We start from the raw sequence: 26,620 nt of genomic DNA, 5'->3' as shown, positions 1-26,620 counted from the left end.
CCGGGAAAAACCGGGTACTGCAGCTAGTATTATATATTTTTCTCCGAATGACTTAAGAAAATCCTCGTGAACCACCCGATGCTGTGTCAACAGATTTTTTTCTTTTCAAAAATGTTTAAATCCCCACCTTGTTCCAAATTATTATATGTATACTGTTACCTAAAAATTTTTGCTACAAAATGATAAGTGACTGCACTATTGAAAACAATTGAAAATAAAATCAAGCTTGTTATGCTTTGTAAGCGGGGAAGGGGGAATTCTTTGCAAGACTTATTTGGCAACAATTTTTCATCACTTAAAAATTTTTTTGCTAAGTGAGCATATTGTTTGCTTCTTAAATTAGCCCTCCTTTTTTCGAATAACTTTCTAAGCAATTTTTTTGGCGCATCTGTTGAACTAATACTAAAAAGAAAATGCAAAAATTGTTAAGTCACAGTTCAGGTATAGGATGAGGATATCAAAGACTTTCGAAAAAAAACCTATGACTCGAAAACTAAGACACTTTTTTAAACAAAGTTTGCATGTGTGTTTTTTTTTTAAACCGTATTTTACTGGTATATAAGCTGTTAAAGTTCTCGGGCCTGACGTTTTGAGTTGTGGGACATATTTTATATCTACGCGAGGTAATCGTTAAAGCTATGACGTAGAGCTGCGTGCGCGAAGCAAACATGTATGCGTGTCATAACGTGTCCTAACATGTCCTAACGTGTCTTAACCCTGTCCAACGTGTCTTAACCCTGTCTAACGTGTCTTAACCCTGTCTAACGTGTCTTAACCCTGTCTAACGTGTCTTAACCCTGTCTAACGTGTTTTAACCCTGTCTAACGTGTCTTAACCCTGTCTAACGTGTCTTAACCCTGTCTAACGTGTCTTAACCCTGTCTAACGTGTCTTAACCCTGTCTAACGTGTCTTAACCCTGTCTAACGTGTCTTAACCCTGTCTAACGTGTCTTAACCCTGTCGAACGTGTCTTAACCCTGTCGAACGTGTCTTAACCCTGTCTAACGTGTCTTAACCCTGTCTAACGTGTCTTAACCCTGTCTAACGTGTCTTAACCATGTCTAACGTGTCTTAACCATGTCTAACGTGTCTTAACCATGTCTAACGTGTCTTAACCATGTCTAACGTGTCTTAACCCTGTCTAACGTGTCTTAACCCTGTCTAACGTGTCTTAACCCTGTCTAACGTGTCTTAACCCTGTCTAACGTGTCTTAACCCTGTCTAACGTGTCTTAACCCTGTCTAACGTGTCAACCTGTCTAACGTGTCAATCTGTCTAACATGGATGCTGTGCGTGCGTTCCAGCTGCCCTGGGAAACCCCTTCCCACATACTACCCGCCTCCTCTTTTCAACCCCTTGACGAGATATCTTAACTAATTCACGAGCGGTGCGTCTGCGCGCCAGCGGTGGCGCTTTAGGACGTGCTGCGGCGAACCCCTTTACTTCAACCCCCCCTTCTCCCCCAACCCACGGTCACACTGTCAAAAGATCCGCCCCCAAACCCCCGTCGTCACGTCACTGAAAACGCCACTAGAGCGCAGCCGTGTTTGTTCGACAATTTGGATTTTCTGAGAGTTTCCCCACCGGATATCTCACGCACAGGACGGGTTAAACAAAATGTCGGTTGCGATCAGTGCGAAAAAGTGCCTAGAGAAAACGAGAAAAAAAAGAAGTTCTTTTCCCAGTCACAACGAATCTTTAAAATCGCTAAGATGTCATGGGCGATTAAAGAGGTTATCAAATGTGAAATCAGTATTTTTTTTATTATTAGTATTAATTTCGTGTGCGAAATAATTTTATGTGTCCGCAACTTTAGAAATCATGTGGGTGAAAATTTTTTATAGATGTTAATTCTAAAATTTCAATCCATGCACTTTGATGAATAATTTTATTTCAAAATAAGATCAAAATGGAAAAAAAAGTTTTGAGATAGCTTAAACAAAGATTAATATTGATAGTGCGGTGGCATGATTAAAAACACATCTGAGGTGATCTGTCAAAATTTTAGTTTATGCAGAAAAGGAAATAATTTTCCGTCAAATACACCCCCCCCCCTCCCCTCCCGGTCCGAAACGCTATAGTGTCAAATACAGTTTGGAGACACAAATTTGACAGTGTGACAGGGCCTTTGTTCTTCTGGGTCAGGCGGGGGAGGGGGGAAGTTGAAGCCTGGAAGCCGCAGCTACGCCTTGTAACATCCCTACCCCTTCTCCACCCTTCCATTTTACTGCGTCGGTGGACGCATTCTGCTCCGCAAAGCAGTCCCGGGTTTCCCGCGCTCTTTCTCCAGACCGGCGAAGGTCATATGCCGTTTTTGACGTGACGTCTAATAAATCGATGAACGCCGGCTGCACGCACGAAAAAGGATGACTCATTGTCCCGTTACACTGTGTCCCGTTACACTCATTACACGCTTGCGCTGCATCTATCTCTTCCACTCGATTGGAACAACCATCGATTTGACTTTTTCGAGGCACATTAAACTTGAAACACTCCCATTCGTTTCCTACTTTTCCTATCATCGTCCTATCCTTAACAGAGTAACACAGATTGGAAGAAGTTAAATAGCAAACATGTATAAAAGTTACAGTTAAAATCATCTCTTCGTTAAAGTAATGAACATATTTGAATTAATGAGTGCAAATAAAAGTAAATATATAGTTAAATTGTAGATTTAATTTCACTCCTCCTTTGTATCCATACAAAATAGTGATAATTCAATAAAAATGATTCAATTTTATTCATAAAAGTATGCAATCATTTCATTAATGTTTTTTTATGACGTTGTCACGTTAAACTATCGTCCGTAAACCGACTTCGCAGACAACCAATTTTTTTTCCCGTTTGGGCTTTATAAAAGATCGGCTTTGGAACTAATTTTGTACAAGGAAATGTATCAAAATACTGCACATCTTGTGAAGTTTCCCCCTTGGGCTATGTGAACTTTGTGTTCGTACTTTGTGTACTTACCGTGGTCTTACATTCCAGTTCATTTGACTACCGTCGCTAGAACTCGCTACGGCGTTTATCAAATCATTCCATTTGCAGAATGAAATTTTTAACTATACAATGAAACGGCTCCGATAAAAGTTAAAAAAAAAATACTTGGAAAAACACTTAACCCTGACTTTAGACCTGATTTTCGAGATGAAATGTTATTAAAATACTGTCCATCTGGTTTTAAATTCGTCAAACAGTTAACGCTAAAACATTTCCCTTTGGCTTTGTGAACTTTTGTGTTCGCGCTATCCGCCACAGATGGCAGCTTCGTGGTCACACATTTCCGTCCCATGGGATTTCCGTCGCATTCACAGAACTTGCTCCCCACCAAAAATGACGTACACCAATAGCTAAGACGTCGCACATAAAAAAAAAGGGGTTGTCTGCAAAGTCGGTTTACGGACGATAATTTTACGTGATAACGTCATAAGAAAACATTGATGATAAATTGCATAGGTACTTTTATGGATTGAATTGAATTACTATCACTGAATTATCATTATTTTGTATAATACAAAGAAGGAATTAATTGAAAATTACAGGGTTTTTTTCATTGAAAACTAAATAAAAGCTGTTGACTTTTTATACGATCGTTTATATGATATAATAAATTTTTAGTCGAAATTGTAACATAACCTATTATTACTGTACTCGCCGACCGATGCCACTTTTTTTTAATAATCAAAGAACATATATATATGAGATTATATCGCTAATCAAATTCTTCAAATGCAAGAATTACCTTTTTTTGCCGCAATTGTTGTTGTAATAAACAATGGGATCCACATTAACTTTTCACTTCACTTTTATAAACAGTTGACAAAACAGTTCGCGTGTAGGTTGTGTGCTGCCGCTGTCTCTCTTCTACTCGGAACGCATCGGCCGATGGAGTGGGAGAGAGATAGATGCGTCACAAGCCGATCTTGCGCCTCTCTGTCTTTTTTTCCGCGCTCTCGCTTGCACGCTCGGCTCAGGCGGAACGTTGACAATGAGCCGTGCTTTTTTTCGTGCATGCAGCCGGCGTTCATCGATTTATAAGACGTTATCACGCAAGAAAAAAAAAATCTAGAAGCTTCTTGCAAATGGTCGCAAGGAGGCAAGTGTGCGCTTCTGTACGCCTGGTTGCTGTTCTGTGGCATGTCGCCACTGACGAGGTGTCTCGCCCCCCCCCCCCCCCCCACTTTTCCCACAGGTCTTCGTGGGATAACATAGCGATCCCGTATGTCGCGACGTATCGACGCCAGCCGGTTTATTACATCACGCTCCCGGCACTTGGGAATAAGTTGGGGGGGGGGGGGGAGACGTATAAGGACGGGGGAAGGAGGGTGAGGAAGGATGTAAGCCGACGGGAGCCTTCTTTTCACAGACGAGAGAGCCAAAACCCGAAGTTCCCCGAAGTTCATGATCGCTTTTTTTGACGCAACGTCTAATAAATCGATGAACGGCGGCTGCACGCACGAAAAAGTGTCCCGTTACGCACATTGTCCCGTTATGCTAATTGTACGCTTGCGCCGCATCTATCTCTCTCCCACTCGATTGGAACAACCATCGATTTGACTTTTTCGAGGCACATTAAACTTGAAACACTCCCATTCGTTTCCTACTTTTCCTATCATCGTCCTATCCTTAACAGAATAACACAGATTGGAAGAAGTTAAATAGCAAACATGTATAAAAGTTATAGTTAAAATAATCTCTTCGTTAAAGTAATAAACATATTTGAATTAATGAGTGAAAATAAAAGTAAATTTATCAATTAAATTGTAGATTTCCTTTCACACCTTCTTTGTATCCATACAAAATAGTGATAATTCAATAAAAATGATTCAAATTTATTCATAAAAGTATGCAATCATTTCATCATGTTTTATTATGGCGTCACGTTAAACTATCGTCCGTAAACCAACTTTACAGCCAACCAATTTTTTTCCCGTATCTTTAATGTAGCTATCCTAACCAAATCAACCGTCCACAATGTTTTCAAGTATTTATAACGTAGCTAACCTAACCTAATTGACCATTAGTATCCTTTCATCAACACATTTACAATGAAAAAAAAAAAAAACCGAAAAATGCACGATCGGGCGTTTGGCTCTCTCGTCTGTGAAAAGAAGGCTTACCGTATGCCGACTGACTGCTCGATCTCATAGCGAGCGGTGCCTAGAGGCGGATTATAGAGGCAATGACCGAAGTCGCCACGTGTTTCGGGGTTCTGTCATAAATTAGAAAAAAAAAGGGGGGTTGTCTGTAAAGTCGGTTTACGGACGATAATTTCACGTGATAACGTCATAAGAAAACATTGATGAAATATCGCATACTTTTTTAATTTTCATATATTATTTACAGTTTTTGCTAATTTAAATTTAAATAATTTGTTTAAGTATAATCATGGAACAATTAGTTAAAAAGCCCGCCTTTGACCTGTTTCATATTATAGAAGATTTTCTCGCACGGTGGTTGGCCGGTTCTTGCACGCTCGGGCTCGGGCGGAACGTGACAATGAGTCATGCTTTTTCGTGCGTGAAGCCTTGCGTTCTTCGATTCATAAGACGTTATCACTTCAAAACACACACATACTACTTAGAAACACGTGAATTACAAGCAAACAAGCTGGAAACACGTGACTCACAAACACGAATTTAAAAACAACCACCACTTAAAAACACGAAACTTAGAAACGCATGACTTACAAACACACAAATTAGAAACACAAATAACAAATACACGTCTTAAAAACGTACAATTTAGAAACTCTTAACTTAGATACACTTGACGAAGTGTCTGCTTGTCGTATTGGTCGTAATGGTTGAGACGACAGAGCTATTTTTCCGCTGACCTCCATTTCACCTGACATAACGCCGTGAGGTTTTTTTTTTTTTTCCTTTTGGGGCTTTATAAAAGATCGTGTCTACGTTCAGCCGCTACCTAGTGATTGGCCAGAGTTGAGACACAGAATTGAAGAGGCCATTGCTTCCATTACTCCGGACGTGTTAACCAAAGTGTAGGAAATAACTAGACTTTAGGTTGGATGTGGACTGTATAACTAAAGGTGTACATATTAAACATTTGTAAAAAAAATAACTAGGTTAGTTTACCTTCGATTTGATAAAATAAATCTGTTAAAATATACCATTGAAACTGCGACATTCTTTTTTGGACATCCTGTGTATCCAAGTTTTTTTTGTAACTCACGATAAGTGCTCCAATCCGGGTCGTTGCAGTTTCCGTTGCCTACTTAGCATTACACTTTCGTTACGCCTTGGTGACGTCATAGCTACTACTTAACCTTGCCCTCACTTCAAAAAAATATTCTCATCCTCGCTTCGTTGGAAAAAAAAAAAGAGGGGCAATGAGATTCTTCATTATGCCGAGAGTCCAGACACGAAGGGTGCGCTGGGAAATGGTTAATTTAGCCGTTTAACTTCATCATCCCCCTGAATGTAGATGAGGATGGTGAACCTCCGAGTCGGGGGGTCATTTCTTAACTGCTCCCTTGCGGGGGCGGTTTGGGGGAAACGGGAGAGAGAATATTTTTTTCTGGACCCCCCTCGACGACATTAGCGATTCCCTCTGGTTGCTGCCTCCTTCCCCCTTCACCCTCTCCACTGCCCACCCTCATAGCACGTGACCACTGCTCTGAGCCAATTGCCGAACGACCCTTTCCTCTCGTTCTGTCGCCCAATAATCGCACAGCCTCCCTCTACCCCCACCCCCACCTCAGTGTTTGATTTGTAATTTTTTTTAGTTAAGGTTTCGAAAATATGTATGATTGAAAAAATAATTGGTTGTCTGTAAAAGTCGGTTTACGGACGATAGTTTAACTGTGACAACGTCATTGCAAAACATTGATGAAATGATTGCATACTTTTATGAATAAATTTGAATCATTTTTATTGAATTATCACTATTTTGTATGGATACAAAAAAAGGAGTAAAATGAAATATACAATTTAATTGATAAATTTTCTTTTATTTGCACTCATTAATTCAAATATGTTTATTACTTTGACGAAGAGACTATTTTAACTAGAACTTTTATACATGTTTGCTATTTAACTTCTTCCAATCTTGGGTTACTCTGTTAAGGATAGGACGATGATAGGAAAAGTAGGAAACGAATGGGAGTGTTTCAAGTTTAATGTGCCTCGAAAAAGTCAAATCGATGGTTGTTCCAATCGAGCGGAAGAGAGATAGATGCGGCGCAAGCGTACAATGAGCGTAACGGGACAACGAGTCATCCTTTTTCGTGCGTGCAGCCGGCGTTCATCGATTTATTAGATGTTGTCACGTCAAAAACACTTGTAAAGTTTTAGTCAGGAAATAATCATTATTATTGCAGAAATATCACAGCACGGAAATATTAAACATAATTGGAACAGGACATCGCCATTACTTCGGACAACTTACAGAAAAAAAATGAGTTGTCCGAACGAAGCCCTGATAATTGAAAAAGTTTCTTAGATTTGTACCCGTTTTTTAAATTAAAAAAATAATGAAAGACATTTTAAATTCTTACTTTTAGTGCAGTAAAGTAACTATGTTATTTATATATTTAACTATTTTCATTTAATTCGATAAAATTAATTTAAAATGTTGAGCTAGTTTTTTGTTTCCCTTTATTTGTTATTTAGTGTTTGTGTTGTCCTGTGTTCATTATTGGGATTTTCCGAGTACTGCGTGTATTATTTTTTAAGTGCTTGCCTAGTAGAGGCTACTAATATTATTTTTAGTATTTTACTTTGAACTGAGACCTGGGAATTTTCCGGTTTTTAGTGACTTTGTAAATTTTAACTTCATAACTTATAACCGATATTTTCAATGTAATAGACAACGCAACGACTACATTTAATAAATAACTTAAATAACTAAGCAAAATTTTTGAAACGTTAACGCAACATATACCTACTTTCGTACACAAGTAATATACATAGGTAATTGACCGAGCGAAGAGAGTTTTTCCAAACAAATAGAGGTTTTCTTTGTCCCCAAGTCTTACTTACAGCAGTCTTAGTGACCCGCGGATACTTAAACATTATACAAAAAAAATCAGCAAAAAATATTTCCCACTTAAGTCCGCTAAAACTTAGACCGCTTCCCATATTACCAGAACGTGAGCAAAATATAAAAAAAAATAGCTATAAGAAGGACCTAGCCATGGGATTATGATAGCTGAAAAGACACCATTACAAATTACAATGTATTTTATTGGTGATCTTACTTTTTATTTTCGGCCCACGGAAGAGTATACTGCCGACGATACAAAAATTTCTCAAAATAGAGACATAAATATTAACATATAAAATTACTAAAAAGTAAAAAAAAATATATATTAAACCCCCCTTTTTTAACATTTTTTAAAAAAAGGTACATCTACAATCATAATGAACGACGTCGTTTCCATTAGTATTTTTAATGGATCCAGTTCAGTCTCGTTGGGGCAGCCAAAAATTAAAAAAAATAATCAAACACTCGCGAAATGTTTTTGGACTTCACAAAAGTATTTACAGGGCGGTTATCGTGGAGTAATGTATCTTTGAAAAACACCCGTCGAAAAAGTCATTTTCAGTTCGTCACTTACCTTGCGATATCGTTGTACGGTGTGGCGCTGGTCCGTAAAGGCGTTAAATTGCCGGAAGCCTTATTTTCACAGACGAGAGAGCCAAACGCCCGATCGTGCATCTTTTTTTTTGTTTATTGTAAATAAATATGGCGGTGTTGATAAAAGGAAAGACCATAAACAAGGCAACGGTATTTATTTGTACGCCGCCATATTTTTCGTTTGCCGTGTGTCCGTGAATGTTTATTTTGGACAACTCATGATAACTAATGGTCAATTAGGTTAGGTTAGCTACGTTATAAATACTTTAAAACATTGTTGGACGGTTTATTTTGTTAGGATAGCTACATTAAAGATACTGTGAAATCATGTGAACGGTTTCCTAACCCTGGATAGCTACATATTAAAAAGTTATTTGCTAAGCAACCATAAAATGATTTCACAGTATTTTTAATGTAGCTATACTTAGATTATATAACCAACCACCCACAGTGTTTTAAAGTATTTATAATGTAGCTAACCTCTAGTAATCGACCACAAAATTTAATGCCACACCGGTTTATAGAATGAGATAGAACGGCGTATGACGTATGAGTAAGCTACATCCCAAATAAATACACCTGTTGTGGTAGGTACGGAAAACAAAAGCGAGCATGAACTTAGGGGAACTTCGGGTGTGGCTCTCTCGTCTGTGAAATGAAGGCTTCCCACTTACCTTGCGATATCGTTGTCCGGTGTTGCGCTGGTCCGTAAGGATGTTAAATTGCAGGCCTGCGGGACGTGTTAAGACACTCCGTTTGAACGTACATTTCTGGCACGTGAAGTGGCTTCGCGCCCGGCCAATTTAAGACTGCCGTCTCACACGTCACTCACGGCCTTAGTCGCGCCGCGCGCCACCGTCGCTTACACCAAAGAAAATAGTTCTAGTCTTCCATATTTACAAACGTCTCTAGGCATGCCCAAAAGCCTACATACATGCTTCCCATGAAAATCAACTGCAAAAATAATCCTTAAAAGTTAATACGACTAAAATATAGCATTAAACGTAACGAAAAAATGAACATTAAAATCTCCAAGTCTCTAGAACGTTCTAGTTTGTACGGGAATCGTGTTGCCAACCTGATAGCCTCAAAAATACCCTGCCGGCGTTAAATTAATCTTGGCAAATAAATAAAATAAATAATTATAAAACTGAGGTGAAAAAATATTAAACAGAACATTTTTTTTTACATACACACAGAGGAACTGGTCACAAATCACCACTGTTTAAAAAAAAATTGCTTGCAGGGTCTTATATATTTACTTCAAACAACAAGATCAACATTTAAAAGAAACAATTATGAGACACTTCTGGTGTCTCATGTTATTATGTTTAATTATGATTAATTTTAATGTTAACGTAAATTTTTTAGTTAATGCTTTCATATTTATTTTTATTTACGTCTTCAAAAGTCTCATTTAAAATTGATCAAAGACTTTGGTTTTCCGTGCGGTCATTTACCTCTGTTGAATGGACTTGTCCACGTATGAAGGAGGGGGAATTAGCGGAGGGAGGGGGATGACGTCACGGGTGTGTGACGTATGCAGCGGACAGACTGTTTGGACTCCGGGGAAGACAGTGGCTTACGGGCGTTGACTTGACCGACGCGACGACGGAACAGCTGATAGTTCCTGAACTGGAGCGGACAGCCGTGAGTACGGGGTGTCGGTGTAGCTCCGTGCACTGGAGTAGGGACGCGACCCACACGGTCGTGGTTAACTGTTAAAAACCCGGGAGAGTGCTACGCGGGGCCATCGTTGCCGCGGCCTGCGTCGGCTGGTTTATTTTTTTTTGGAAGGAACGGCAACGTATTTACCGTAAGCGATCTTTAAACGTCTCGTGAGTCGCAAGTGTTAATGGAACCCGTCCCGAAGTGCGAAGACCGCTGCCATTTGACTGTTGCTACATGCGTCACCTACGCCGAGTCTACACCCCGGGTACCCGGAGGTGCCGCGTGCGCTACAGTTGTGGTGAATTTCTACTACACGGCGAGAATTTTTGTGAGTAAAACTTTAATTAGTTATTGGTGGAAGAAGAAGTTGGTTTGGGACGGTGTGCAAGCTTCGGTGTGGACTCTCTCTCCCCCCCCCCCCCCCTTCGTCCTTCAAGTACGGTCTTGGACTTATGCGAATGCAAGGCCTTAGTGTTGTAGGTAACGTGATCGCTACGGCCGGGCGTCGCGTAAGGATTGTAATTTTTATGTCTGCCACTTCGCCGCCTGAGTATTGGAGTGTTCTATGTCCACTTTTTAGGTTTTTTTATGCTATGGACACGAAATTAATATTAGTATTCATTTGTACTATATCCACACACGTCTACGCACATAAAAATGTTAGTTATTAATTTAATACCAATATTATTTTGTTCTATGTCATGTTCTAGTCATTTGAACTTTCAAATGCTTATATCTCAGTTCCGACTTCAATGGACATAGAACACTCCAATTATCAGGCGACGACTTGTCAGTATAATGCGTATTATTATTTATTCCTTTTTTTTTACGAGTCGGAGTAAATTTAAATGATTGCTTACGAAGTAATTAGTATGAACCCTGCAATAATCTACTCAACACCTAATCGAGTGTTTGATTTTAGTTTTGCGTCTCTACCGTGTCTACGCGGCGACTACCCATGCTGAAGTCAAAGTCAGCTGGGTTCAAACAGAATGATTGTAACCGGCTGTCCTGGTAGGGACGGATGTGGGTTGCTCGCCCCGGCACGGGGTAGCAGGCTACAATTAAAAGAAGTATGAAAAAAAAAATTGTAAAAGATTAAAGCACGTAGAAAAATATAAAAACACAAAATCGAAGACACATAGTAGCATTATCACAAGTTAGTACCTAACATCTTACAAACAAATAGGAATCCTAAATAGCTAAATAGCTTTTTTTAAAAAAAAAACTAACTTAAAAGCTAAACAAACTGCGAGCTAAAAAAATTTAAAAAAAACCTAGAGGGCAGGCCATATCAGGTACTAACACCAAACTTAAGCAGCAGCGGCTTACAAAAAGGTTTGATTTGGCTCAGATGAGCCTTTTTAATTTTAAAATTATTCTTAACATCTTCTAGTAACACTGTTACTTGCCCTAAAAATTTCTTAATACTAAAATGACCTGAAAAAGGGGGTTGTCTGTAAAGTCGGTTTACGGACGATAATTTTACGTGATAACGTCATAAGAAAACATTGATGAAAAATTGCATACTTTTTAATTTTGAAATATTATTTACGGTTTTTGCAACTTTAATTTAAATAATTTGTTTAAATATAATCACGAACAATTAGTTAAAAAGCCCGCCTAACCTGTTTGATATTATAGAAGATTTTCTTGCACGCTCGGCTCAGGCGGAACGTGACAATGAGTCATGCTTTTTCGTGCGTGCAGTCGGCGTGCATCGATTTATAAGACGTTATCACGTCAAAAGCATGTTGCAGCTTACTGGATACAAACTTTGCTTTGTCGCTTAACACATACTGTCGACATTCATGTCTACATCCTCCGATAAGCCTCTGACGTCATCTAGGATTATGACGTTACTGTTGCACTTTTCGTTACAGGTGCCATCTTTAAAATCTTTATTTATAATCAAATTTTATGAAGAAAAAAAAATTATAAAAAATAATCATTAAAATTGTAATAAAATATTAGTTAAAAACTCCGTTGAAATTTTTGTTACGGCCACCATCTTGGATTCTAGAAACATTGCTTGATTCGTTACAACCGCCATCTTGTCTGAGTATGTCGTCATCGTTACACTTTACGTTATGTTCGCCATATTGTATTCTAGAATGTTGCTCTTTTTGCTATGGCCACCATCTTGAAAAACCCTCATTTTTATGCTTAAAAATCGGGAAACTTTTAAATATTATAAAAAAATTAATTAAAAATATTTTAATAATTATTAAAAAACACACTTACGTCATGAAGTCCTCGTTTCGAACCCGGTGAGGTAAAAAAAAATTAAAATGGCAACAGATCCTTCCTCCACGGAAGCCGCCGGCAGATTGACCTCCCACCACTAATGCCAAGTTGTGTGTGTGTATATATATCGCCCGCTAGTGTGACGTCATGTTCGCCATCTTGTTTTCGTCTGCTGGAGACCGACATCTTGTTTGCGTCTAATAGATTGCACTACCGTCATATTATTTTAAGTTTTACCCGCTGGAGTGCAGTAATCATTTATTATTACTGAGGCTTCTGCCATCTTGAAATTGGGACGCCATATTGGAAATCCGTAATTATTTAGCTAGAGATTTGGGAAAAATTCCAAAATTAATTAAATAAATATGCAATTAATATACTTATTGTCTATTAATATACTTATGATCTAAAGTGCTACCCAAGGCTCGTATATGTCATTGTAGTTGGGACTGAACAATATTTTGTTTGTAAATTATTAGAGGAAGTATTTAAGAAGGAACAAAATACGTCTGGATGTTTAATTCAATGCAGTTCTTCAACCACCTCGAATTCTGTCTGTCGAAAAATTATTTCGTTGAAATAACAGGAGGCAACACCTTTATTTTACACTTATTTTTGTGGCTTGTTACTACCTCAATCATTTCAATAAAATAATTATGCGACAACGACCAAATTCGCGGTTTGTAAAACTGGTTGTTATGTTTTAAATTCTTTTTTAATATTTTATATTAAATGTTGTTCAGTCCCAACTTCAGAGACTCATACAAGCATTGGGAAACACTTTAGTCCATTAGTGGTAAATGTTTTCAACTTATTTTGCCGTGATAGAGCAGAAAATTGTCGCTCAAGTGCAGACTAATCTTGTAGCTTTCTAAAAGATGATCGGACGACGAAGTCTCAGGTTCGGATCCCGTACAATCATGCCCATTCATTGTCTGCGCCGTTTGAGAACTAAGCTTTGGAGAGATAGTGAGAACACACGAAATTTTATATATTGTAAACACTACTCCAAATCTTTAAATTTGTTATTGGAAATCTGTTAAAACTCATTCGCTTAAATCCATACATTTCTACTGTAATTTCGCTTGTGAGTAAACTTCATTGATATCGTAATGAACTGAATTTCACTTATTTAAATATAAATTCAGATTTAGTTATATTTAGTTATATTTAGAGTTAACTTAACTGCTATCGCGGAATCGTTATGAAAAATAATATAATTAAAATTTATTGATTTTTCGTAGTAATATTGAACACCTCTGAGAAATTTCTGTAACATGCTTTTTGCGTTTAAGAAGTTTTCCTAAGTTCCTTGGCAGGATATTAAAAATTGTGTTCTCAAACATGTATCAATGTTTACGAGATTTTAGATGTTACTCTAACTTAATTTACTAGCAGAGAACCGAGCTTCAGGCTAGCTGCTGCATTAAATTAACTTTACTTAGATTTTCTTGAAGTTGCTTGTATACCCTACTTCCCCCCAACCCCCTTCATCACCTTCCTACGTTCTTTAAGAAATATTTTCACCTCACCAAAGCCTGAACTTAAGAACTAGAGAACTACATATTTTCGCGACGTGGCTTAGAATGAAATAATAATAATAATAATATTTTGTTTTACTCCGTCGCAAGCTCTTTGCAAGGGTAAGAGAAGTCGTGGCTGTGAGTATTATTATAATATTTTTTTTAAGGAAATAGAGCGGGGAATTGAAAAGCAGAAGAAGAAAGACTTAACTTTTTTATTCTTTATCTTCGGTGATCTGTCAGCTTCTCTTCTCTTTATTAAGATAAGTTTTATTCTGCCTTGAATACTTTAGACAACTTAAGTGTTGATTTTTCTCTATGATTGTTAGCAAGTTTTGTTGTGTTAGAAAAAGCGCTCCTCTTTTGCATTAAAGCTTGATTTTATTGTTTAGGTTTCTTAAATTTACTACAAATAGTACCAAAACCACACAGCTTATTTCGAAACACTGTGATTCTGTTCTTACTCAGCTTATGTATTTGAAGTGGCTATTTAGATTATTCATCGTGATTACTTTAATTTAGTCCACCGGTAGCGCGGAATATTACGGTAACTAGTCAATTGTGACGAAAATAACTTTTTCTAAGTATGTCGCATATCAAACAAACCTTTGTAGTCCTTTGTGTCCTGATAGCGCCATAAATGTAAATGTAAAACTGTAAAAAGTAAATAAAAAAAGTAAGATGCAAGTTTGTAGAGTGTATTCACTCGCTAAGACAAAGAAACGTTAGATAATTACCTGTGCTCGTTATAAAAATAATTTTTGAGGAGTAATCGTTCTGTGACAAATTAAAATTACAGTACAAACTTACAAAGCAAAATACCATAAAACGTTGGACGTATAAACTTGCGTAAAAGGAATAGTACATATTAAATGTTATGGAAAGTTACTTAAATTAACGTTATTATTAATATTCACGTCTTTTATATAAACAGTGTATTTTAAGCGAAAAAAAATGCATGGTCTCAAAATGCGATGTTAGATAAAATGCCGTTTTTATTATTTAGTGAACATTCAACAGTCTTCATGATAGACCAATGTGCTAATAATTTTCTACTATGTTCCGTAACGATCGAATGTAATAATCCAGAGGTTTAGTTAAATGCCATCATAATAATTGTTATTAATAATATTTTAAATTTTATAGGACAAAACATTCACGAAAGAATTTGGAAGAAGGTGTTTTTAATAAGGGCGATTTGGTACCAAAAAAAAATTGCTTTGGTCAATGTTGTGTCATGTGCGCAAATAACTTGATAAGTTAGCAAAATATTTTTTTTTTTTACAGTGTGAAAAGTCAAAGTAACCCGATTCAAAATTTTTGCCTTATGAGTCGTGCAAATATTTGGTTTCCCCAAAAGTGCAGAATGTTTTTTTTTTATTTCGAATTATTATCTACCGTATGGTTTTTAATGATGGCATAGAAATTTTTTTTTCTCACCTTATGTAATAATTTGGTGAAGGGTTGGGATTTAAAAACTTTTGAAAAAAAAAATGCCCATGACTCGAAAATGACACTTTTTGAATTTTAATTTTTTTAATATATCCAGGAACGTAATTACTGGCCTATCAACTGTTTTCAGCTTGACGTTGAGTTATGGGACACTGTGTATCTATACGTATTTTTTTTTCCGTGGATGTTACCCGACGTTCCAACTACAATCTTTTGCTCCCCCCCCCCCTTCCCCTCCTTGCCCTAAAGCGCTAATGAGGTCCGGAATTCCATTGGGCCTGGTGTCAACAAATCGCGAGCTGAATTTGCGAGTTTTCGAATCCCTCCGCGTACCACCTCCGCACCACACCAAGACAACTTCGGACCAAAAAAGAGGGGGGGGGGGGGGCAACGTTTCCAATATTTAAAAAAAAAGGTCCGTCTAAACTCCAACGACGCCCGCGAACTCTGGCGAATGAATTAAAGCCCATCAATTGAATTATCGCATGGAAGAAAAGGAAAAAAAAGGTGGTGGTGGTTTTGAAGGAATATTGGAATTCTGCGGGGGAAAAAAATAGGGGGGGGGGGAATAGAGGTTACCGAAAAACGAATCGTTAGCGATTACGCTGTGAAGAGAGGGGGAAAGAAAAAGGTTTTATTTTTAATTCAATGTGAGTTTTTTTTTCTCCGCGGGATAATAATAATAATAATAATAAAAAAGAAATGACGGGAAACAGGGTTTGGCGGAGTTGTGACGAAAGGTATTTTTAGCTTGCGTGCCTGGTCTTACTTAATGTGATAGAAAATTAAGAGAAAGAAAAGACAAAAAAAAAAAAAAAAGATGGTACCGGTACGAAGAAGGAATGCTGCGTAACTCCGACGGAAAAGTATACATATAGAGTGTCTCATAACTCAACGACAAGCCGATAACTGTTGATAGGCTAGTAAATTACGTTTCTGAATAAAGAAAAAAAAAACAAAACTAAAATGCAAAAAAAAAAAAAAAAAGGGGGTCGTTTTCGAGCTACAGGCAGTTTTCAAAAAAAAAATATATATTTTAAATCCCCAACCCTGCACCCAAATAATATATACTGTTACTAAAATTGGTTGCTACGAAATCATTAAAACAACCCTACTATTTATAAAAATTCGAAATAAAATTAACATGATTCCCGACTTAAATCTATCTAACCCTAATTGAGTTTCCTAATAAAATGTATGTATTTTATACAAAGTAATGTATAAATAATATAGAAAACGTGCTAGAGTTGCCGCATAATATACCGGCACATCTTTTATTTTTAATTAAAATTATTGAATTAACGTTGTTATTCTGCAGTTTCTTAAAAAAAAAAAAAATAGCACCAATCAAGAGTAAAAGATGTAAATAAAACGCTAAAGTAAGGTTGCCTACATTTTCCCAGGCAATAACGAAAGGTTGCACAGGTGTAAACTGGTAAGCGTGTATGAGTAATTTACCCTTTACATAATCAATACGTATTATAAAAGAAAGTACTCCCACCCCAGTCTGTCTCTCTCTCTCTCTCTGTCTGTCTGAACGCGTCAAACTCAATAACTACCGAACGGATTATTCATACGGTTTATCACAAATGAACGGCGTGATTAATGAGGGAGGTCTAGGTGTATAATTCATTAGGGTGTTTTTTTTTTTTTTGTAAATTGGCTGTGACTGTGGAAATGTTTTTGATGCAAGATTGCCGTCTGGCAGACATGAAGCCTGTGTGTCATTTATCTATGGCCACCAGACATACAAACTCGGAGCGACATTTTTTATGGCCATCAACAACTCGGCCTGCTGACATGATAACCGGAGTAAAGAAAAAAAAAAGGGACCTGTGGTTCAAGTAATTCCTTAGAAACATTGATTTGTTACCGTTTATTCATCTTTGTTTATTTATAACTTAATAATATTGTAATTGTATTACGGTTTAAGTTTATATTGTTCCTTTTTTTTCCTTTGAGAGATTGTTTGTCGTGTATTTTTTAATGTTACTTATTTTACTTCTAATTCTACTTTTTTTACTTTTTCATAAATTTTTTATATTTTTTCCATTTTTTTTACCTTTTGTCTATTTTCATTTTTAGGTTAGGTATCTTTTTATTGAAGAAGCTTTTTATATGAAGTTACATTGTCCCTAGTGCTAGAGGCTATTTTTTTACTTAGATAAATATATGATTTAAAAAAATCTGAATAACTGTAATTGAAGTCGGAAAATGTCGTCTGGTATACATACAAACTGTGAGTGTAATTTCTGTACGCCCACAAAGCCATTACCTTTTTTTTTCTTTCTGTCACTAACCCTTCAACGGCGGTTACCGCAACTACAAAAAAGAGAAAACAAACCCCAGCTAAGTGGATTGTTATCAGCTTTGGCGATGATTGTTGAATATGTCGACTGAGACCATTAGTTTAATTTTTATCCGAGCGTTAAAGCGCGCGTTCCCCTATAGTAAACTGACTTTCAAAGCGAGTGGACTCATCGCACGCTGTCTATCTTTGAGTATACACATACATTTTAATGTTCGCTGTTGGTTACAATCGTTGTATGCATTATTTTTTTTTTTAATTAGTAAGTGGTGGTCGTAATTTTTTTCTATGTGTTGTCTTTAGGTAAATAGGTACTTATTTTCAGATCTAAATTTATAATTTTAAAAACATACTTTTGTTTGAGTGGATTTGTATCAGATTTTTGTTTTGTAATATTTTTAGGTTCACACGAAGTAATCGGGAATCCTTCTTTTCACAGACGAGAGAGCCGAACTCACGATCGTGCATCTTCGGTTTTTTTTTTGTTCATTGTAAATAAATGTGGCGGTGTTGATAAAAGGATACTAATGGTCAATTAGGTTAGGTTAGCTACGTTATAAATACTTTAAAACATCGGGGACGGTTGATTTGGTTAGGATAGCTACATTAAAGATACGGAAAAAAAAAGCGAGCATGAACTTCGGGGAACTTCGGGTTTTGGCTCTCTTGTTTGTGAAAAGCAGGCTTCCCGAAGTAATCATGCCTCGATGAAGATCGAATCTAGGACGCAGTACGTCAACTGCCAGAATACTTCCGTTTGTTTCGAATTAAAGTAAATGATGAAGAGAGGGAAGACCGTTTATCATTGGACCGTGAGAGACATGCTTCCCAAAGAGTTAGAGAGTTTTCTGTGAAACGTGGCGTCCGTTTATCCTTACACCGAGAAAAGAAATTTTCTTAAGACTTACCTATCCCTAGTAGGTAATGGTGAATTTCAAGCCGTTAATGTCAAGAACAATCTTAACAATATATGTGTTTCGGTGCAAACTGCGGAGGAATTGATTGCAAATGTACCTATACCCCGATATTAGTAACATAAACCACAAAGACACTAAATTGGTTTCAAGAAAGGGCTATACTATCACCTACAAATGAGCAAGTTAATACAAAAAATATTATTTGATTTTTTTAAAGGTTGAAGTATCATCACAAATCCTACTACTCAGGTGACAACAGTCGTGGATAGGTAGGAAGCAGAACATTCTCCATCTGAATTTTTGAATTCTTTGACGCCTGCCGGAATTCCTACTCACAAATGAATTTTTTAAAAGTTGGTTCACCTATTATATTACTAAGAAACGTAAACTCACCTAAACTGTGCAACGTTACGAGACTCAAAATAGTTGATTTAAGAAAATTTTTTGATCGAATGTACAATATTAAACAGGCTATACGGAACTGGTGAAAACTGTTTTAATACCAAGAATACAGATGATGCCCTCGTAATTGTCTTTTCAGTCCAACCGGCTCCCAATTTTTCAATAAAATTAGCATTTGGAAAGACTGTTAATAAAGCGCAAGGTCAAACTTTGAAAGTTGCCGGAATTGAGCTTTTTAACCACTCAAGTGCTATTTCGCGCGCGGCCAATTGTATGTTGCCCGTGTAACGTGTAACTTCTAAACATAATATGTTCGTTTTTACACATAATCCGGCAGAAGTTATCAATGTTAATATACTACCCACATGCTCGACGCGACAGGCTGATACGACACTCGACAGAAGAAAAAAAGAAAGTAGGCGTTTATGCTCTGCTACCCGTGCTACATATATATACACACACACGTGTGTGTGTGTGTGTGTGTGTGTGTGTGTGATATTATTGCGAATACGACGGTATAGGGTTGCCTGCGCTAAAGTAGGCAAATCTGAGTTTGGTCGAGATTTTAAGTCGGGATAAAGGACGAAACCAGTTGTGACGTTTCGGGAACTGACATCTGCCCCCCGTCTTCAGAGAAAAGCCGGCACAAACAGGCTGATTTGCGGACACAGGAGATGCGAGAGGAACGTGACAACGCAATTAAAAAAAAAACACAGAAGGTCAAAGCCGAGTGGATTGTGGTTGAGGTAAAAGGTCTCGCGATAAACTTATGATTGCTTTATCTGACGTGTGATGGCATCTCAGCACTCGGTATGCGGCATCTGGTGGGAGTAATTTCCTGGACTGAACGGAAGTCGCGTAGAACGGAAATGTGTAACCACGATGTTGCCATCTGTGGCTGACGGCGCGTACCAACGTATAAACTGTTTAATGGATTTTTTTTAAAACAAGAATTGAAGAGGTGGATTCCAAAAGGGGTTAAGTCACATTTTAGCGATTTTGTGTTTATATGTGGAATAACTAACTTTTTACTATTCGCATCTATGGCTGTAACAGGTATTCCAAAAGCGCTTAAGTTATAGCTGTTATGCGGTAGAGAAATCTGAGTTTCTTTCCAAAACGTCCTAAGTCAGCAGTGTTTTCCAAACAAGCCTTCGTTAGTCATGCACCGATATGCGCATGCATAAATAGGTATTAGTTACTCTATGGTGAAAGTATTGTCATGGTTTTGTACTGCATAGAGGTTATGTCTGTTTATTATTGTTATTGTGGTGGTTTGTCTTGTCAGTAGTTAATGTATAAGTAAATGCCAAAATGAATGTAAGTGAACTACAAGATAGCACATGTTCTGTAACAGATATAAGTAGTACACGAAAACGAGCAAGAAATGAAGATAAGTGGGTTAAAAACCATAAAAAGTTTGCCAGAAACAGCAGTGAGGCCCATGGTGCTCCTTTGGTTGCATGCACGCATAAAGAAGGTGGTAATAGTTGTAAGGCTGCTTTTCTGTCTACAGTAGATATAAGTGCATTTTATGACAAAATCTATAAACACAAAACAGCTGCTGAACAGAATAGCTTTGTTTTCAAGTATATTGTGGCACAAGAGCCTAAACAGCGTAGGCCCAGAAACAAAAATAAGCCTAGAAGCCGTACCGTTACTAAATATTTCATACGACAGACGAGCGGTCGTATTCTAAATGTATGTAACAAAACGTTTTTGTCTGTAACGAGATTTTCTCGTAAAAGAATAAACACCTTAAGCAAACACATGGAAGTATATGGGGAATGCCCACATGAAAGGCGTGGTGGGGCTAGGTTAAATCCCAAACACACTGCGATAAAAGACTCAATGATTGCATACATTAAAACGTTTAGATGCAATGAAAGCCATTATGGCCGAGGAAAAAGTGTTCGTGGTTATCTTAATCCTGAACTTTCTATTAAAAAGTTGTGGCGAATGTGGAAAGATAACCAAAAAATAGAAAACAAACCAATTGCTTCATTATCTAAGTTTTTCAAGGTGTTTCAAAACAACTTCAATCTCAGCTTCGGAAGCCCAAAGACGGATGTGTGCTCATTTTGTTACAAGACTAAGAACCAAATCAAGACGTCACGTGACCTTGCTGAAAAGGCTCGATTAATGACTCAGTATAGGCTACATACTCGTAGAGCTAAAAAAATTTATGAAATCATGAAGAAACAAGAAAACAATATAATAAGTGTTTCATTTGACATGGAACAAAACCAACCACTGCCAAATTAAGCATTGGGGAGGTCTTTTATACCAGACAAATCTGGCTGTACAATTTGACGTTTGTTTTGATGGAAAACCAACAAAACACTTCCAACACATCTGTGTACACTTGGACTGAAGACCAAAGTGGTCGAGGTTCTAATGAAGTATGTTCGGCATTGAGTCATTTTTTTGGAAAATCTTGAGAAAAAATTGGCAAATGTACCAAAAATCTTTTTGACTCTGAGATTATTTTCAGTTGCCTCCAGTGGGCAAAATAAAAACACCAATGTTATGATGTTCTTACTCAACTACGTTGCCAAATCAAGAACCTTTGCAAAAGTGGAATATTACTTTCCAATCAGAGGTCATAGCTATAGCTATATGCCCCCTGACCGAGTATTTGGAAGATTTGAAAAGGAGTTACGGAAAAAAGAAACAATATTAGAGCCTAGTGAATATCACAAGGTATTTGCGACGGGTGCTACAGTAAATTTGTTAGGCATAGATTGGGTGGTCTCAAACTTTATGGAAGCTTCAAAGAAGGCCATAGTAAAAAGACTTCCCTTTAAAATGCGTGATTAACGTGTTCTCATCTACTCAAGAATGCATGACACTACTATTGACATTCAAAACACATTGTGGTCTGCCAACAACAGTCAAGGTGACTAAATCACGTACAGTATTGAAAGAAGCGTACACAAACGTTCCTGTTTCGCCAGCAGAAAACCATATTAGTGAAAAGAAGCGACAAGATGTGAAGAAACTTCTGCAGTTTGTTTCACTCAGTCAATGTGCAAGACAGTTTTACCAAACTGCTCTGACTAACAATGTAGAAGGAGATAACGACAACAATATTGTACTATATGATGAAGAAGAGCCATTCCTTTAAACATTGTAACCTTAATGTTCACTCAAAAGACTTGACACATTTTAAAGATCATATTGTTGCTTTTGTTTTGTACTATACATAAGTCTACATACATATTTTGTTCAGTATTATGTAAACATCACACTTAGGCCTGTCAATCTGGTAGGACTAATACTCTTCAATTACATGTTTTTCAAAAGGTCCTCAGTCACTGACAAGTTTTTCAAAAAGCTCTTAGTCACTGACATGTTTTCCAAATAGCTCTAAGTCACTGATGTTCCGTTTTCTTAACCTAATTACAGGTAATATATTGAACTCATAATCACAATAACTGCCTGAGAACATTTTCTTAATTTAAAACATTAGCATTATGTGGATTTTGTGCTTGACATTATCAAAATACACATTCACACCAAAAAAATTGTTTCCTGGAAAAAGTAAATTTTTGACTTAGCCCCTTTTGGAATCCACCTCTTCAATTGTAGTGTTGCAACAAAATTCCTTGTCGAAAATCAGGTCCAAAGACGGGTTTTAGTCCATCCCCCCTCCCCCCACGGCCTTTTCGCTTTTATCGGAGCCGTTTTCATTATATAGTTTAAAATTTCTGTCGGCAGCGAATTCTAGCGGCGAGTGCGGAAACCGCTAGTTGAGAACACAATTTACGTACCTATATTTATTACGCTCGGCATTACATTAAAGAATTCTACGTTAATTTTCCTGTTCGATGTCACACTTCTATAGGGAGTACCGGGTCGTTACCACAACGCCGAAATACCATAACGCCGAATGTCAAAATTGACCACAACGCCGACAGCTAGAAAATTGCTGTGTACCACAACGCCGAAATAAAAACTGAATGAATTTGTTTGCGTTTCTTAAATGTACCTTAACGCCGAAATACCACAATGAAACCTAACCTTACCTAACCTAACCTAACCTAACCTAGCGTAATATAACCTAACCTAACTTAACCTAGCCTATCCTAGCCTAGCCTAACATAACCTAACCTAGCCTAACCTAGTCTAACCTAAGCTAACCTTTGTGGCAGTCCTGCAATGACATTTTTCGGCGTTAGTGTATTTCGGCGTTGTGGTACACAGCAGTTTTCTAGCTGTCGGCGTTGTGGTCAATTTGGCATTTCGGCGTTGTGGTATTTCGACGTTGTGGTATTTCGGCGTTGTTGTGAGTCCCCGGTAGGACCTACTACTGAAAGACTCGCTCAAAAAAAAATTTTTTTTCCCCCTCCGTATCCCGAGTAAAACGGAGTCTTTAGCGATGAAATGACCCTCGAGCGGTCGAACTGAAAGCTTTAAGCATATAGCGGCGAGCATGTCAACGAGCCATTACGGGGCATTTTGTCGGGAAACGTTGACGGTGGCTGGGGGAGAGGGAGGTAAATGTTTGCGGCGAGTAGATAAATTCCCCCCCCCCCCCACTTTTTTTTTTCCTTCTGTGGCTTGTCTGCGCACGACCGGTAAAAAAAAGGGGGGGGGGGGCATACCAGCGACCGCTATCGTCGGATCACGCCATGCCCACTGTAGAACGGCTCCGTCTGTTAGGGCACTGCGAGGCATTGGCCGCTGTTTCTCCCTCGGGCAAGCTTGCCGACCCTGAAGTTAACAGGGTATCGTATCATATGTGGATCGATTTTCAAAATTTTGTTTTGGTTCTTAAGACCCCCGCACCTTTTTCCCCCCCTTCCAAAGTTTCTTCCGAAATCTGATAAACCTAATTATGATACTCGTGCTAATAATATGCTTCACGTGCATGCCACGACTGCCTTAATAGAAAATATAACTAATGGTTTTGCGTTACATATACACATATGAAGATATTTACGCCCTATCGTCCGTACGCGAAGGCAGTGAAGAGGTGTACCATTTCATAACTAGAATTTAAATGGAAACGAGCCAAAACAACAGACACGACAACACAATCGAACAAAACCACACGGGATGTAAAGAACGGAGCGACACGGATCTAGGAATCAACGTAAAAAAAAAACTATAGCAGTCCTCCGCTGCTATTGTTTTCATCGGATGTCTCGTCCGTAGATCAGATTCCATGTCCCAAAAACGTCGTGAAATATTGCCTGTCACAATGGATAGGACGCGCTGCAAAGAGATCGATGGTATCCGAATACTTGTACCGGAACACTGTTAGAAATTACGGTAGATCTACGAATTTTTCAACGAAGAACTAACAAAGCGTTCTTCCGTAATCCCAGATAACTATGGATCTTCGTATAAACTACGTCCGATTTCCTACTTCAATTTGGCGCTTCGTTGTAAACAGGATAAACACAAGCGAGGAAGGAAAAAAATGTTTTTGCTTTATATTCAGAAATATTCTGAATGTTTTGTTTATATAATAATATTATTATTGTTGATTAATGTTCAAAATAAGTTAGCTCAGTTCCGTAAATTTACGAAAATTTCTGGATTATGATTATTATTGTGATGATAGAAACAACAATTTGGTTTACATTTCCCAATTATTAAAAATATTAAATATGTGCTATATATATATATTTTTAAATCAATGCCTGACTGTGGTAGTGTGATGATACAATTACTTTATTCTCGTCTCTGTTTGGATTATAGCTAGAGACAGGAAAATGTCGCAGTAGGCGAAATGCGTTTAACCTTTTTGGTGCTTCAGTATTTGACCGCTGTTTACCTAAAGGACTCTGGGCCAAGAAGTATAGAATCACAAGCCAACCAAATAGCAGATCTCGCAAGTCAGTAGGCAATGAGCTGGTGAAATTTTCCCGACTACATAGAGGATCCTACAGGTAATTGAAAAAGCGAATTTCTCCAGTCCATAGTTATAACTTAAACTGTTTCTTTCTTTGACATATCCCATGCCTGAATTTTAAACAAATTTTGAGTTAAAAAAAACACGATTCCGAAGCTAACTGATGAAAGGGCACTTCAGTGGAAGCGAGTTTTGCGTCCTTAGAAATGTTGATTTAGTGGACGCATTTAGGCATACATCGGCATTTCTTTTGAGGATTCAGGGGGCGTGGCAAACATAAACGCATCCGCTACGATGCACCTTCTACGACTTTCTAAAATAGTTGAGGGACTCATCAAGCTACTTTTTGGCCACAGCCGAAATTTTGTCTTCTTCTGCATCAGTGATTCGTTTTTTTTGTTTCTCTCTTGTCGAGTACTGTGTTTTTATTATGCAAAATATCACTCAATTTTTAATTTTGGGCTGATGAGTTGATTGAAAGTATGGCTTTGATTTTTATTTCGAATTGTCATCAATGTCGGTTTGACGCGTAGAGATATGGGACATGCTGTATATACGCATGTGTGTGTAGGTGTGTGTGTGTATCGTGGCGTGGCCTGGGGGGGGGAGGTATATATTCGCCTTCGTAAAACGTCCGCGTCACGAGTATTCGATATCTTCCTCGTCCCTCGCTCTCCTTTTCCATCTAGCGATTCCTCGCGGTGTGTGGGGTGGAGGGAAAAGGGGGGGGGGGATTTTATTGCGACGTCGCTTGTGCCTAGTCCGCCCCCCGGGCCCCCGCACAACGTCGAGAGAAGCTGACGTTTTTATGACTGGCCGAAGGCTAGAAGTTGGGGAGGGGGGGGGGGGGCACGTCCTGAAAGCAAAGACGGGTCGGGCCCGGAGCGTCGCTTTCCGCCGCCATTCCAATATCCCCGGCCGGGATCGCGGAGATGCCTGGGCATCCAGTCCAGGTTTGTCGCATGTGCCACCATAATTATTGTACCCCGTGCCATTTTTATAGTACACGTGCCATTATTGTGGTACTCGTGCCATTGTTATGGTTCCTTGCCATTATTGTGGTACTTGTGCCATTGTTATGGTACCTTGCCATTATTGTGGTACTTGTGCCATTGTTATGGTACCTTGCCATTATTGTGGTACTCGTGCCATTGTTATGGTACCTTGCCATTATTATGGTAATTGTGCCATTGTTACGGTACCTTGCCATTATTGTGGTACTCGTGCCATTGTTATGGTACCTTGCCATTATTGTGGTACTTGTGCCATTGTTACGGTACCTTGCCATTATTGTGGTACTTGCGCCATTTTTATGGTACCTTTCCATTATTGTGGTACTCGTGCCATTGCTTTCTCACGTTTCTTCTGGCAGCTTCTGTGAAAATATCTATTTCTTGGCTTGTCCGTGGAAATATTTTGTGGCCGACGTTTCGGCATGCCTTGTTGCAGCCGTGGTCAAGGGTGATTATCAACTGTAGGTCTCGTATTCTGGTAAGGTATTCACGCAGTGCCACGTACAGCCGAGCTGTGATTGGTCCCCGCGGACGGCCGTGATTTGAAAAGGGTCTGGCCAGTCAGGGTGTGAATCTGTATAAAAAAATAATGTGCCAGAACACCGGGCACCTGTTTGACACCTGTT

The 26,620-nt window shown here is 38.2% G+C and overlaps 2 protein-coding genes across 4 annotated transcripts in view; one reads left to right on the top strand and one right to left on the bottom strand.

The window, feature by feature from the left end:
• Positions 1 to 9,676, bottom strand: part of LOC134541289 (probable ATP-dependent RNA helicase DDX28) — a 111,950-nt gene extending 102,274 nt beyond the window's left edge. Inside the window, exon 1 of one of the 3 annotated variants that reach the window (XM_063384603.1) lies at positions 9,273 to 9,676. The gene's annotated coding sequence lies outside the window, so the exon portion shown is untranslated. The remainder of the gene's footprint in view (positions 1 to 9,272) is intronic. The other 2 variants (XM_063384607.1, XM_063384605.1) reach the window with 2 other exon arrangements.
• LOC134541382 (uncharacterized) overlaps positions 1 to 26,620 on the top strand; it is a 116,249-nt gene that overhangs the window by 70,061 nt on the left and 19,568 nt on the right. The window lies entirely within an intron of this gene.

The sequence above is a fragment of the Bacillus rossius genome, chromosome 18 (genome assembly GCF_032445375.1).
Source record: "Bacillus rossius redtenbacheri isolate Brsri chromosome 18, Brsri_v3, whole genome shotgun sequence".
NCBI lineage: Eukaryota > Metazoa > Arthropoda > Insecta > Phasmatodea > Bacillidae > Bacillus > Bacillus rossius.
Note: the sequence above shows the minus strand (reverse complement) of the source record. Positions and strands in the feature narration are given on the sequence as shown.